The sequence below is a fragment of the Hylobates moloch genome, unplaced genomic scaffold, assembly GCF_009828535.3.
Source record: "Hylobates moloch isolate HMO894 unplaced genomic scaffold, HMol_V3 SCAFFOLD_3, whole genome shotgun sequence".
Taxonomy (NCBI): domain Eukaryota; kingdom Metazoa; phylum Chordata; class Mammalia; order Primates; family Hylobatidae; genus Hylobates; species Hylobates moloch.
Window position 1 is genome coordinate 69,014,758 of NW_026652278.1, and position 16,022 is coordinate 69,030,779.

Here is a 16,022-nt window from a genome sequence, read left to right on the forward strand (position 1 = left end):
TAGTCATTCAGGAGCAGGTTGTTCAGTTTCCATGTAGTTGAGCGGTTTTGAGTGAGTTTCTTAATCCTGAGTTCTAGTTTGATTGCACTGTGGTCTGAGAGACAGTTTGTTATAATTTCTGTTCTTTTACATTTGCTGAGGAGAGCTTTACTTCCAACTATGTGGTCAATTTTGGAATAAGTGTGGTGTGGTGCTGAAAAAAATGTATATTCTGTTGATTTGGGGTGGAGAGTTCTGTAGATGTCTATTAGGTCTGCTTGGTGCAGAGCTGAGTTCAATTCCTGGATATCCTTGTTAACTTTCTGTCTCGTTGATCTGTCTAATGTTGACAGTGGGGTGTTAAAATCTCCCATTATTATTGTGTGGGAGTTTAAGTCCTTTTGTAGGTCACTCAGGACTTGCTTTATGAATCTGGGTGCTCCTGAGTTGGGTGCATATATATTTAGGATAGTTAGCTCTTCTTGTTGAATTGATCCCTTTACCATTATGTAATGGCCTTCTTTGTCTCTTTTGATCTTTGTTGGTTTAAAGTATATTTTATCAGAGACTAGGATTGCAACCCCTGCCTTTTTTTGTTTTCCATTTGCTTGACAGATCTTCCTCCATCCCTTTATTTTGGGTCTATGTGTGTCTGTGCATGTGAGATGGGTTTCCTGAGTACAGCACACTGATGGGTCCTGACTCCTTATCCAGTTTGCCAGTCTGTGTCTTTTAATTGGAGCATTTAGCCCATTTACATTTAACATTAATATTGTTATGTGTGAATCTGATCCTGTCATTATGATGTTAGTTGGTTATTTTGCTCGTTAGTTGATGCAGTTTCTTCCTAGCCTTGATGGTCTTTACAATTTGGCATGTTTTTGCAGTGGCTGGTACCAGTTGTTCCTTTCCATGTTTAGTGCTTCCTTCAAGAGCTCTTTTAGGGCAGGCCTGGTGGTGACAAAATCACTCAGTGTTTGCTTGTCTGTAAAGTATTTTATTTCTCCTTCACTTATGAAGCTTAGTTTGGCTGGATACGAAATTCTGGGTTGAAAATTCTTTTCTTTAAGAATGTTGAATATTGGCCCCCACTCTCTTCTGGCTTGTAGAGTTTCTGCCGAGAGATCAGCTGTTAGTCTGATGGGCTTCCCTTTGTGGGTAACCCGACCTTTCTCTCTGGCTGCCCTTAACATTTTTTCCTTCGTTTCAAGTTTGGTGAATCTGACAATTATGTGTCTTGGAGTTGCTCTTCTCGAGGAGTATCTTTGTGGCATTCTCTGTATTTCCTGAATCTGAATGTTGGCCTGCCTTGCTAGATTGGGGAAGTTCTCCTGGATAATATCTTGCAGAGTGTTTTCCAACTTGGTTCCATTCTCCCCATCATTTTCAGGTACACCAGTCAGACGTAGGTTTGGTCTTTTCACATAGTCCCAAATTTCTTGGAGGCTTTGTTCATTTCTTTTTATTCTTTTTTCTCTAAACTTCCCTTCTCGCTTCATTTCATTCATTTCATCTTCCATCAGCGATACCTTCTTCCAGTTGATCGCATCTGCTACCGAGGTTTCTGCAATCTTCGCGTAGTTCTCGAAACTTGGCTTTCAGCTTCATCAGCTCCTTTAAGCCCTTCTCTCCATTGGTTATTCTAGTTATCCATTCTTCTAATTTTTTTTCAAAGTTTTTAACTTCTTTGCGATTGTTTTGAATTTCCTCCCATAGCTCAGAGTAGTTTGATCGTCTGAAACCTTCTTCTCTCAACTCGTCAAAGTCATCCTCCGTCCAGCTTTGTTCCGTTGCTGGTGAGGAACTGCGTTCCTTTGGAGGAGGAGAGGTGCTCTGCTTTTTAGAGTTTCCAGTTTTTATGCTCTGTTTTTTCCCCATCTTTGTGGTTTTTTCTACTTTTGGTCTTTGATGATGGTGATGTACAGATGGGTTTGTGGTGTGGATGTCCTTTCTGTTTGTTAGTTTTCCTTCTACCAGACAGGACCCTCAGCTGCAGGTCTGTTGGAGGTCCACTCCAGACCCTGTTTGGCTGGGTGTCAGCAGCGGTGGCTGCAGAACAGCGGATTTTCATGAGACCACAAATTCAGCTGTCTGACAGTTCCTCTGGAAGTTTTGTGTCAGAGGAGTACCCGGCCGAGTGAGGTGTCAGTCTGTCCCTGCTGGGGGGGTGCCTCCCAGTTAGGCTGCTCAGGGGTGAGGGACCCACTTTAGGAGGCAGTCTGTCTGTTCTCAGATCTCCAGCTGCATGCTGGGAGAACCACTACTCTCTTCAAAGCTGTCAGTCAGACAGGGCCATTTAAGTCTGTGGAGGTTCCTGCTGAGTTTTTGTTTGTCTGTGCCCTGCCCCCAGAGGTGGAGCCTACAGAGGCAGGCAGGCCTCTTTGAGCTGTGGTGTGCTCCACCCAGTTCGAGCTTCCTGGCTGCTTTGTTTACCTAAGCAAGCCTGGGCAGTGGCGGGCGCCCCTCCCCCAGCCTCGCTGCCCCCTTGCAGCTTGATCTCAGACTGCTGTGCTAGCAATCAGCGAGACTCCGTGGGCATAGTACCCTCCGAGCCAGGTGCGGGACACAATCTCCTAGTGTGCCGTTTTCCAGGCCCGTTGGAAAAGCGCAGTATTAGGGTGGGACTGACCCGATATTCCAGGTGCCGTCTGTTACCCCTTTCTTTGACTAGGAAAGGGAACTCCCTGACCCCTTGCGCTTCCCGAGTGAGGCAATGCCTCGCCCTGCTTTGGCTCGCGCACAGTGCCCTTCACCCACTGTCCTGCACCCACTGTTTGGCACTCCCTAGTGAGATGAAACCGGTACCTCAAACAGAAATGCAGAAATCACCCGTCTTCTGTGTCGCTCAGGCTGGGAGCTGTAGACGAGAGCTGTTCCTGTTCGGCCATCTTGGCTCCACCCTATACTTTATTTTCAAATTTCAAATTAGAAAGTGATTTGGGTTTGGAAGCTTGTTTCTGTCTCTGGCTATCCAACTATTTCTCGGCCCCAACATGTGAAACTGTTTCTTCACCCTAAGGACAAAAGAAGACCTGCTATTGAGCGTGCTTTGGGCGTTATTCTCCCAGTGGTACCCTAGACAGATAAGACATTTGTGAAATCAAAAATAAACAAAAACTTCTTGTTGTGATTTCTCTGTGTACCAAAACGTCCTCTTGACATAAACTGTGTTATCCTAATGACACAGACAAACACAAATTATCTTCATTTGGGTTGTAGAGTTTGGGGGTCATTTCTTGTGCTTATGAGCCTGCTATTCTGCAACTGAGATTTCAGACATGTTCAATTTGTGGACTTTATTTTTTATTACATACACATGTGTAGTATTATTGCTTTTAATGCCTTGTGTGAATATAAATAGATTGTCATTTTTCAGGTGTTTATTAACTTCATTAATTTTTTATAATGCAAATGATGGAGAGATTCCTATTGAAGGATACTTAGTTTTTTCTAATAATTCAGTTATGATTTTATATTCAGTATAAATGATTTTGTCTCTCTGGGGCCAGATTGTCCTATTTACCTTGACCCCCTACCAAGACAATTTAAATACTGCATTTAACTGTAGTGTATGTAAGATTGTCCTTAACAAATATGAGACTTGAAAGTTTGTTTTTGTTTGTGTCCTCTCCTCTGAAGTTTTCCCTTTAGGATGGCAGCATAGGATAGATATGTTCTAGTAAAGTGTTTCTTTTATTCATGAATTACAAATAGCTTAAGAAAATGTTTAAAGTAAAACTATAATGATTAGTCCTGGTAGTCTCCATTTTATTCAGAATGTCTCTATCAGAAATTATGTCATCACTATGGACTGTTAGCCAGGAAGTTCTGTCTAGCAGATGAATGAATAAGGAGTACTGAGTTTTCTAATAAAAGACACTATTGTAGTATTGAAATACTGCTAATGGAGGTTGCCAGTTTTCTGTTCTTAAATTTACAGGACATCTTCTGTGATTAAAGTAAGGAATACTTAGGGCAAGTCCTTAGAGTAAACCAACTATAAACTTAAGAAACCAGAAATAGAATTTTTTCTTTTTTAAACAGTGCCATTTAAGTCCCTAACTTGTCTTGGTTCAGCTTCTAGACATTTGTTCCTTTGTCTCAAAAACGTTAGCAGAAAGCAATAAATATACTTCTTGCTTTACTCAGCTAACATCTGATTTTATCTGCACATTGCTTCAATTTTAAAACTTTCGTACCTTACTAGTCTGAATGGCTTATGTAGCCCAATATTGTTATAATTGTCAGAACAAAGGGTTTGATTATTTTGGCAAGGAAAAAAGCCTGGTAATAGTATTTGCATTTCAATTAATTGTTTCATTCTGATTTGAAATGTGACTTACGTTAGATACATCTCTGACCCTTCCATATCTCAATACTAATACTAATATGTTGTATTTCCACTACAATAGCATTACATCTTACAAACATTTGTTTCGTTTATAACTGACATAGAGCTTTTCACATAGTAGGTATTTAATATAATTGGTGGTTTGGAATTCATACATTTTGTAGGCTAAGTATAACTCTCCTACTGTTTCACCTACTTCCTAAGCTAGATTTATCTTTACAGGTACTAGACTTTATAGAATTAATGATGAATTCAGTATGCATATCTTCCACAGTAAACATAGAAAAACATTTTTGTAATAGTGCTCCCCAAATTTTAGTTTCTTGACTAGTAATGAAATATCTTATCTGTACTAGAGTTTTATTATACAATAATGACAGCATTTTCATGTGCAATGTTATGGCCAGTTAACTAAAAATAAGTGGGTATTTAAAATGGAAAATGAAATTATCCTGTTGCCTGAAATATCTTGACTCAGGTTTTATTACAGGTTGCATATGGTATCTGTTAGAGCTTTGAATCTCTGTTGGTTGTTGAATTATTATGTGGATTAACTATTGCATTCAAAAGTTCTTTAAAAGCATATGTCTGTTTTAAATCTTATACAAATTCCTTGCAGATTTTGAGAGCAGTCTTTTTATATGTCTTTCTTGTTTTGTTGTTTTGTTTTTATACCAGAGCACCATATCCTAAGCAGCAGTAAATTTAAAACATTGCTTAGGATAGTTTTATAATATCATTAATAGATTTTTATATTAGATAGTTTCTCTGAATTATTGACCTATTATAGGGAACATGGAAAAAATTTAGAAAAATTAGAAGTTATACGGAGTATTAAGAAAAAACTTTTTATTTTGGTACTCCCAGGAAAACTAAAACCTCTTTCTAAGAGTATATTTTAGGAAATTTTCTAAAATTTTGTAAATCAACCTACAGAGAAAAAAAGTATAGAAACTATTTTGAAATATTTGTGTGTGTGTGTGTGTGTGTGTGTACACAAGCCACATTTTCTCCTAGAACTCACTACTGAAGTTTCTGAAAGTGATTCAATAAGATATATGTTTCATATCTGGTTTTTAAAATCCATAGAATTTTTGTGTTTTGACCATCAGGTAGAGTCTTACAGTTTAGTCACAGTGGAATCATCAGCTTCAAAATGAAAGAACAAGATAGTCTCTTGGCATTCAAAAATTTAGCATACTTTAACTCATATTTGCTGTGATATTAGGTAGTGAATTATTCTTGTTAACTGTCTGGCATCCAATGTGACATGTGTTTGTTGTTACCTACAACTTATCAAATAAACAGTTACCCTCTGGAATGATAAGAACTTGGGCTTTTTATGAAAAATAACCTCTAAATGAGGACAGAAATCTATATTAAGGATAGGCTATTGATTAAATTTAGAGATACACATAAAGATGACTCTCATATAAAATTTAGAATAAACATGAAAGTTTTAGCATGTCCAAACTTTAGGGATTTAGGCTTTATGAAGGTCTCAAGCCTGTCTCCTGGAATTCCAACATTGTGATGACTCAAATTTCATCAGTAAATATGGAAAAATAAGCTAAAGTTCTTGAGAAATTGCTATCTAATAAGTGATTATTTTATTTTTTTCTAGTTTTAAAATAAAAAATCTTTACTATTTATTAGATTCACCAGTGTTTTATACTGGGGGTCCCCAACCTGTTTGGCACCAAGGACTGTTTCGTGGAAGATCATTTTTCCACAGGGCAGGGTGGGTGAGGGGTGGTTTCAGGATGATTCAAGTGCATTGCATTTGTTGTGCACTTTATTTCTATTATTATTACATTATAATATATAATGAAATAATTATACAACTCACCATAATGTAGAATCAGTGGGAGCTCTGAACTTGTTTTCCTGCAGCTAGACAGTCCCATCTGGGGGTGATGGGAGTCAGTGACAGATCATCAGGCACTAGATTCTCATAAGGAGCACATAACCTAGATCCCTCACATGCACAATTCACAATGGGGTTCGCACTCTAATGAGAATCTTATGCCGCCACTTATCTGACAGGAGGTGGAGCTCAGACAGTAATGTGAGCAATGAGGAGTGGCTGTAAATACAGGTGAAGCTTCACTTGCACATCTGCCACTCACCTCCTGCTGTGTGGCCCAGTTCCTAATAGGCCATGGATTCGTATCGGTCCGTGTCTGAGGGGTTGGGGACCCTTGTTTTATACAATTCTAATTGTATCATTGAATTTCTTTTTTCTTTTTTCTCATTGTTAGGAAGCTAAAAACAAACCTGTCTTGTGCAGATTCTTCTTTACCACCAAATTTTTGTCATGGTATCTTGTCTTTTTTTTTACGTCTTTCTAAACTGCCTTAATCCTTGTAAGGGAGTAGGCAAGGTGTAAATATAACTAATAAGATGCAAGGAAATGTTCTTAGAAATTGGATTGTTATTTGAAAACATACAGAGCCTAAGTGTAAGAGAAATGTCCTAAGCAAAACTTCTTAACAGGAAATTTGCTGAATTGGAAAGTACTCTTGATTTTATGACTAATTTGAATTGAGGTATTCTTATACCTCAGAGATTCCTGTACACATGTTACTTGTATTTTTCCAAAACTATATACGTATAGTCTTTGTGCAAATAAACAGTGGCCACCAAGAAAAATTTCAGCAGTACACGTAAGACATATCTTATACATGATACTCAACTTTGTCTATATCCTTTGTGTTCAAGTTTCTAGAAATTTTCATCTTTGTAAGGATATCATGTGAGTGTGCTCCAGGTTTGTTCTAAGAATCTAGCTGAGCACAGTGGCTCATGCCTGTAATCACAATACTTTGAGATGCTGAGGCAGAAGGAACATTTGAGCCCAGGAGTTCAAGACCAGCCTGGGCAACATAGGGAGACCCCCATCTCTATTAATTAAAAAAAAAAATTACCTGGGCACGGTGGCATGCATCTTTGGTCCCAACTACTTGGGAGGCTGAAGCAAGAGGATCACTTGAGCCTGGAAGGTCGAGGTTGCAGGGAGCCACAGTCATGGCTCTGCACTCCGGCCTTGGTGATACAGCGAGACCATGTCTTTAAAAAAATAAAATAAGAATCTATACACAATTCATGGAATGATACTGTTTTATAGTTTTACTATATATTTGTTTCTGTCATAACTTCCAATATCCCAAAAACTTTTTAATTATTGTTGTTCAAGACATACATACAGAAGCAGGCCAGGCACAGTGGCTGATGCCTGTAATCCCAACATTTTTGGAAGCCATGGTGGGTGGGTTACTTGAGCTCAACAGTTTGATGCTACAGTGAGCTATGATCATGCCACTGCACTGCAGCCTGGGCAACTATTTAAGAAAAAAAGAGAGAGAAAGAAGCAGAAATTCGAAGGATACTTTTTGAAATGCACTTAATGTAAAGGCTGTTTTGCATGGTTAATTTATTCCTCTTAAAGGAATACTACATTTCTGCCACTTTTCTAGGTGGTCAATATATAGCAGGGACCAGGTAAATATTGGTGTCCTCAGGGTGCTTACCTTTCAGTGGGTAATGCTTTAAACAAAATATCTAGTATATTAGATGGTAATAAGAACCTTGGAGAAAAATAAAACAGAAAAGAGTGTTCAGGTCTAGCATGAAAGGTTACACTTTCAAATCTGATCATTAGGGAAAGTCTCACCCAAGACAGTGATGTTTAAAAATATTTCAAGAAGCAAGTTGTGCACATATTAGGGAGAAAAACAATCAGTGAATAACAGCAAGTATAAAGTCTCTATGCCAGGAGCATAGCATGTTTAAGGAATAGCCAGGAGATTAATATGGCTAGAGTAAAATGAGCAATGGGAAAAGTAAGTAGGAGGTATAATTACACTGGGAAAGAGTCTACGGGCATATTAAATAAGACTTTACAGGTCATTATAAAGACTTTGTTGTTTTTGTTTTGTTTTGACTCTGAATGAGATCAAAAGCCTTTAGAGGGTTTTGTGCGGAGGAGAAACATAACATGACTTATATTTTAGTAGGGTTATTCTCACTGTTATATTGACAAAACTGAATGGGGCAAAGATAGAAATAGGGAGATCACTTTGGAGGTCATTGCAATAATCCAGTGAGAGATATGATGACTTGGACTAGAGAATTAGCAATGGAAGTGTTAAGATACAATCAGGCTCTGGATATAGTGTGTAGGTAGATTTAACAGAAATTGCTGTTGGATTGAAGAATAGTTTACGAGAGAAATGAGTCAAGGGTGGAAGCTTCATTAACTAAGAGAGGGTAAATGGGGATAATTTGGTCTAGTTTTGTATAAATTATGGGGAAAGTCTTGGTCTCATAGTTTAGTATTCCATAGTACCTTCTCCATAGTATATAAGTGATAGGTTTTACTAACTTAATAATTTTTTGTCTCAAACTTGTGACTTAGACTTTGATAAACTTCTGTTTATGATAGATGGATTTTTAATTGATTTTATTGTTTGTATTTTATAATGGATTTATAGCATATTAGTGAAAACACAACTTAAAATTTATTTTCTTACCTTACTAACATTCAAAAAAATGAACATATACTGTATAATTTTTTTTGTCTCACTAATATATTCGTATCCCTCTTCCCCCTTCTTGGCAAACTTGTCTGAAAGTATACTGTTGCATGTTATGTCGTGGATGTACTGGAGCATATGTGTAAAATACATGTCATAAATGGAAGCAGCTGGTTTCCTATGCAGTTAAGAGAAGGCATGCATACAGCTGAGCTCTTCAAACTTCAGAACTCATTGGATTCAGTTTCTATCCTGTGTAAGCATGCTATGATTTCAATTAGTACAAATGTATAACAAGTTACCTTCATAGCTTAAAAAATTATTTTGTTTCAATAGTTGAACTACTAAATCTGTTTAATTTTCTTTCCCTCTGCCTTTAGTCCCTACTTACCTATCCTACCTCTTGAAAAGAACATCACACCTATAGTCTTAGTTTTAAATTTGAATCTGAAAAGGCCTTAGCAAGAGTCAGGAAAAAGTTATCATCTCAAAGGGAAAAGCTGAATTCATACACAGGAACTGCAGGATTACTCTGGTGTTTTACTAGTCCCTTGTAGCACTCGCAAGTCCCATAAATACCTAATGGAAAAACAGCAGAAAATGAGATCTGCAGCAGCCTTTTGAGATCAAATTTATGTTGCTGAACATTTTTTTGAGGTTGAGTGTAAAGGTCAAAAGAAAGTGGGTAGATTAAAGTTGCTGATTTTTGCAAACTTAAGGCCATTTTTAAAGGTTTCTCTTTCTGTAGCAAGAAAATTTCAAGATAAATGGCTTTGCTTCATTAGCTGAAATGTCATGTCTTCCTTTAATATCTGTTACCTGAGACATTTAGTGATTTAGTGGTATTTATATACAATAAATAAAAATCTCAGTCTACTTTAACAAATCTAGATAAATTTATGAAATTGCAGATCTTTCCAAGAACAGCATGATGATAAATTAATGTATATATACATGTTTGTATTGCCATGTATATATGTATGTTAAATGACATATTTTAGATATTTTTGTATGATATAGAAGGAAAAGATAAAAATCAAAGTTTTGTATTTTTAAAGTATAGGTTATTGATCCAGCAGTGTAATTATAACCATCTTTTTAAAAAATTATTTCTTATATTAAACTATTACAATGAAGACAAATGACCTCAAAGAAAAGATTGTGGCATGTAATAGCATTAAAACAAAATTCATGGATGCTTTTAATGGTCTCTTTACCTTTTGAACAACATTTTAACACGTTGTTACTGGTGCAAGCCTATATCTCAGAAACTGTGAGTTACTAGGGTACTCCAGACTTGATGCAGTGAAGAACAATAAACTGCCATTTCTGGACATCTCTATCCTGAGTTGATAGTACAGAAAGCCACCACATATGTTAACGTGAAGTTATAGATTATTTGTATCTCTAGGGCTTTCTTTATGTCTTTGATTTCATAGTTCAGATTGCCCAGTTGTTAATACTTAAAATTCAAAAGAATAAGATAAAAAATTTTTACTTAATACATTCATTTCTGCATCACAATAAAAAGTTTTCATGGAAATTATCCAGATAATTTCATAGTATAATAATAAATGAAATCTTTTCTTTTTTATGGTAGTTGATAATTAATAGTAAAGCTATTCAGTTTATCTCTAAGAAGTCGGATTATGGGAGACTTGTCTCTATTTTTCTCTGTTTAATTTTCCCAAAAAAATTCATAAGGAAAATATTAATTTTCATTTAAATCTCTATATTAAACATTAAGTGATCTTTTTATGGCTTGGAATCACAATGAATATAAATGTTATTTTTTATTATAGTTGATTTTGCAGTTTCAATTCATTTCTATTAAATATTTTAATAAACATTTTTATGAAACCAGGTAGAGGTCACGAATCTCATTAGTCACTGACAGCCAATTCTCAAACCCAGGTCTTTTCCTGTGTACCACATTTCCTCATTAGTTCTCACTACACTGTATGGCTATTTCCTCCTCTTAACTTTTTGTATTTTATTACACTCTTAAAGTACAACTGTACTTCTCTTCTCAAGTGCCCTTTTCTATTCAGTAAGGGTCCCAGGTGAGCAATGATTCTGACTGGGGAAGAGGGAGAAGATGGTGTTGTAGCAAGTAGTATTAAAAGGCCCCTAGGAAGGTAGATAGATGTGTAATTTTGGCTCTTTCTTCTCACTGTTTTCGTAAAGACAAAGGCTATGCCTTAACTTTTTTGCCACTTATTTTTGAGACCACCTATTAGGGATTGTTTTTGATGATGTTGAGATGAAGTATTTGGTGAAGCCAAAACCTCCTTGACTTTTATAGTTTTAATAAATTTGTGCTCTCCAAACCTTCATAAAGTAATGTCTAGTGATCCTTTCAGATATGGCATGCTGTCATATCAGTTTTAAATAATTGTTAATGGCATGATTTTTAATATTTTATGTAGTTAGAATCGGTAAAATTTATTATATATACTCTTTGCTCATCAGTAGAGCCTCTTATGAAGGAGTCAGTATGATGTACTGGATAGAGCATTAGATGGCAAATTGGGTCTCAAATATTATTAGGCATAGTTTTGCCACTAATTTGTATAATGTGCAAATTTAATAACCTTTCTGGGCCTACAGTTCTCCTCTTCTGAAATGGAAAGATGAATAGGGTTATCTCTAAAGTCTATCCAGATCTAAAGATCTATTTTATTATAGAAAACTTTTAGTCATACACACAAAAATAGAAATAAAAATAAATGGCATAATGAATCCCTGTGTACTCATTACCTGTCTTCATATGTTATCAATAGTAACCCCTTAGTATCTTCTAATACCTAGTTCATATTAAAATTTCAATTAAAGTATCTAATCCATATTAAAATATCATCTCAGTAATAATAGTTTGCAGTTGCTTTGTTTTGTTCAAATTGTAATCTAGACAAGGGGTGTGTGTATGTGTGCGTGTGTGGGTGTGTATGTGTGAGAGAGAGAGAGAGCTCTAGTTGTGTTTTTAAGACTTATGGTCAAAAATACATACCATAAAATTTCCCACTTTAGGCTGCACATGGTGGCTCACACCTGTAATCCCAGCACTCTGGGAGACCAAGGCAGGAGGATTGCTTGAGCCCAGGAGTTTGAGACCAGCCTGAGCAATGTTGCAAAACCCCATCCCTACAAAAAAATACGAAAATTAGCCGGGCATGATAGTGCGCACTTGTAGTCTGGGCTACTTGGGAGGCTAAGGTGAGAAAATCACCTGAGCCCAGGAGTTCGATGCTGCAGTGAACTGTGATTGCACCACTGCAGTCCAGGCTAGGTGACAGAGTGAGCCCTTGTCTCAAAAGAAAAATATTTTTTAACCTTTTATTTTTTAGAGATAGGGTCGCACTGTGTCACCCAGAACTGGAGTGTAGTAGTGCACAGCATAGCTCACTGTAACCTTGAACTCCTGGGGCTCAAGTGATCCTCCTACTTCAGCCTCCAGAGTAGCTAGGACTACAGGCACACACCACCACACCCAGCTCATTTTTAAAATGTTTTGTAGAGCTGGGGTTTTGCCGTGTTGCCCAGGCTGTTCTCAAACTCCTGGCCTCAAGTGATCCTCCTATCTTGGCCTCCCAAAATGCTGGGATTATAGGCATAAGCCACCGTGCCCAGTCCATCTTAACCATTTTTAAGTGTAAAGTACAGTAATGTTAATTGTATGCACATTGTGTACGATAGATTTCTTGTACAAACACCTTGCAAAACGGAAACTCTGTAGCCATCGAACAGTAATTCCCCTTTGCCCTCTTCATACAAACCCAGGCAACCACCGTTCCACTCTGATTCTGTGAATTTGACTGTTTTAGATATTTCATGTAAGTAGGATCATGGTTTATGGCTGGCTTTTTATGACTGGCTTATTTCACTTCCCTTACCGTAATGTCCTCAAGGTTCATCCATCTTGTATCATATAACAGGATTTCCTTCTCTCTCTTTTTTTAGGCCAAGTAATATTCCATTTTGTGTATATATCACCTTTTTTTTTTTTTTTTTTTTTTTTTTTTTGGTGAGATGCAATCTTGCTGTGTCACCCAGGCTGGAGTGCAGTGGCGCAATCTGAGCTCACTGCAACCTCCGCCTCCCGGATTTGAGTAATTATCCTGCCTCAGCCTCCGGAGTAGCTGGGACTACAGGTGCGCGCAACCACACCTGACTAATTTTTATATCTTTAGTGGAGACAGGGTTTCACCACATTGGCCAGGCTGGTCTCGAACTCCTGACCTCAGGTGATCCACCTGCCTTGGCCACCCAAAGTGCTAGGATTACAGCTGTGAGCCACCACGCCCAGCCACATTTTCTTTATACATTCATCTGCTGATGGACATTTAGATTGCTTCCACTTCTTTGCTATTTTGAATAATTCTGCGATGAATATGGGTGTGCAAATATCTCATCAACATCTTGTTTTCGGATCTTTTGGATATATTTCCAGAAGTGAGATTGCTGGCATTTTTAATTTTTTGAGGATACTTCTTAGTGTTTTCATAGTGGCTTTGTCATCTAACATTGTTAGCAACAGTGCACAAGAGTTTCAATTTCTCCACATCCTCACTAGCACTTGTTATTTTTCTGTGTTTTTTTTTAATAGTGGTCATCCTAATGAGTATGCAATATCTCATTTTGGATTTGATTTTCATTTCCCTAATGATTAGTGATGTTGAGCATCTTTTCATATAATCTTCTTTGAAAAATATCTATTCAAGCCCTTTGACAATTTTTCAGCTGGATTCTTTCGGGGGTGAGGTGTTGTAGAGTTCCTTATATATTCCGGATATTGACCCCTTATTGGATATATGGTTTGTAACTATTTTCTCTCACTTCATAAGTTGCCTTTTTACTCTGTTGTTTCCTTTGCTGTGCAGTAGTTTGTGAGTTTGGTAGTCCCATTTGTCTTATTTTTCCTTTTGTTGCCTATGCTTTTGGTGTCTTATCTAAGAAATTATTACCAAATTCATTGCTGTGAAACTTTTTTCTCCAGTGTTTCTTCTCGGAGTTGTGTAGTTTTAGGTTTTAAATTTAATTGTTTAATTCATTTTGAGTTTATATACGCAATAAGGTAAGGGTCTAACTTTATTCTTTTGCATGTGGATATCCTGTTTTTCCCACCACCATTTCTCAAAGAAACTATCCTGTATGCATTATCAGTACTATACTTTTTTTTTTTTTTTTTTTTTTTTTGAGATAGATTCTCGCTCTGTTGCCCAGGCTGGAGTGCAGTGGTGTGATCTCTGCTCACTGCAAGCTCCGCCTCCCAGGTTCACGCCATTCTCCTGCCTCAGACTCCCGAGTAGCTGGGACTACAGGTACCCGCCACCACGCCTGGCTAAATTTTTCAATTTTTAGTAGAGACTGGGTTTCACCATGTTAGCCAGGATGGTCTCGATCTCCTGACCTCATGATCCACCTGCCTCGGCCTCCCAAAGTGCTGGGATTACAGGCTTGAGCCACCATGCCTGGCCTATCAGTACTATACTGTTTTGATTGCTGTTGCTTTGTAATATGTTTTGAAATCAGAAACTCTGAGGCCTCTATCTTTGTTTTTCTTTCTTGAGATTGTTATGGTATTTGGAGGCCTTTGCAGTTTTATATGAATTTTAGAATTTTTTTCTATATCTGCAAAAAAATGTCATTGGGATTTGTATAGGAATTGCATGCACAAAGGAATCTGTACATTCCTTTCAGTAGTATAGATATTTTAACAATATTAAGTCTTCCAATCCATGAACACAGGATGTCTTTTCATTTATTGGTGTCTTTTTAAATTTCTTTCAGCAATGTTTTGTGGTTTTCAATGTAAAAATCTTGTGCCTCCTTGGTTACTCATAAGTATTTTATTCATTTTTAATGCTATTATTAATATATTTGTTTTCTTAATTTTCTTTTTGGGTTGTTCATTGTTAGTATTTTCAAACACAATGGATTGTTTTATGTTTATTTTGTGTCCTGCAACTTTGCTGAATTTATTTATTCCTCCTAACAGGTTTTTTTTGTATGTGCAGTCTCTAGGTTTTTTATACATACAAGATTGTGTTATCTAAAGAAATAATTCTACTTCTCTATTTCCAATTTGTATGCCTCCTCTTTCCTCTTTCCCTTCTTCTCTTTTCTTTCTTTCTTTCTTTGGCTGACTGCTCTGGGTACAACTTCCAGCACTACTGTGTTGGGCATGGTGGTATGCTCCTGTAGCCCTAAATACTTGGAAGGCTAAGGCAGGAGAATCACGAGTTCAGGAGTTCAAGGTTACAGTGAGCTGTGGTCGTACCACTGCACTCCAGTCTGGGTGATAGAGCAAGACCCCATCTGTAAAAAAAAGTGGCAAGAGGGGGCATCCTTGCTTTAGAGGGAAAGCTTTCTGTTTTTTACCATTGAGTATTATATTACCCATCGGCTTTTCATATATGGTCCTTATTGGGTTGAGGTGATTTCTTCTATGCCTTTTTTTTATTTAATTATAAAAAAGTGTTGAATTTTGCCAAATAGTTTTTTTGCATCAATAGAGATGTCATCTAGTTGTGATGTCTGATAAGATTCTTCTTTCTGTAAGTCTTTTTCCTCCCCTCCCCTCCATTTTTTAGCTTTGCTTTGGTTTGTCAGAGAAGCCAGGTCTTACATTTGTCTCACATAATGTTCTACAAGGTTCAGTGCTTCCTTTTGTAGTGTTGTTCCTCTATCACCTAATTTCCTAATAAGACCTATAAATGCATTGTCGTCTGGTAGCTACTAGCTACATGTGGCTCTTTGCCTGTACATTTTTAAAAATGAAAGTTTAAAATTTTCAGCCATTGGTAGCCGCTTATCAAGTGCTCAGTAGCCAAATATGGGTAGTGGCTACCATATTGGTTAGTGAAAAGGAACATTTTCATCATCGCAGAAAGTGGTCTCATATAAATGACAGTGTTTTTTCCATACTCTATTTTGTCTTTTTCCACATACCAGCTATCTCAACACCATTTGGGGCTATTTTCAGATGTCATAATTTTAGCCAATACTAATGGGTATTTATTGATATCTCATTGTGGCTATTTTTTCATCAATAGTTTTTTGTTTGTTTTGGGGGGCAGATTTTGTTTGTTTTCATTTTTTTGAGATAGGGTCTCACTCTGCCACCCAGGCTGGAAGACAGTAATGTGATCATGGCT

The 16,022-nt window shown here is 37.1% G+C and overlaps 1 protein-coding gene across 4 annotated transcripts in view; it reads left to right on the plus strand.

Annotated features, from left to right (window-relative positions):
- Positions 1-16,022, plus strand: part of ADK (adenosine kinase) — a 584,474-nt gene that overhangs the window by 317,539 nt on the left and 250,913 nt on the right. The window lies entirely within an intron of this gene.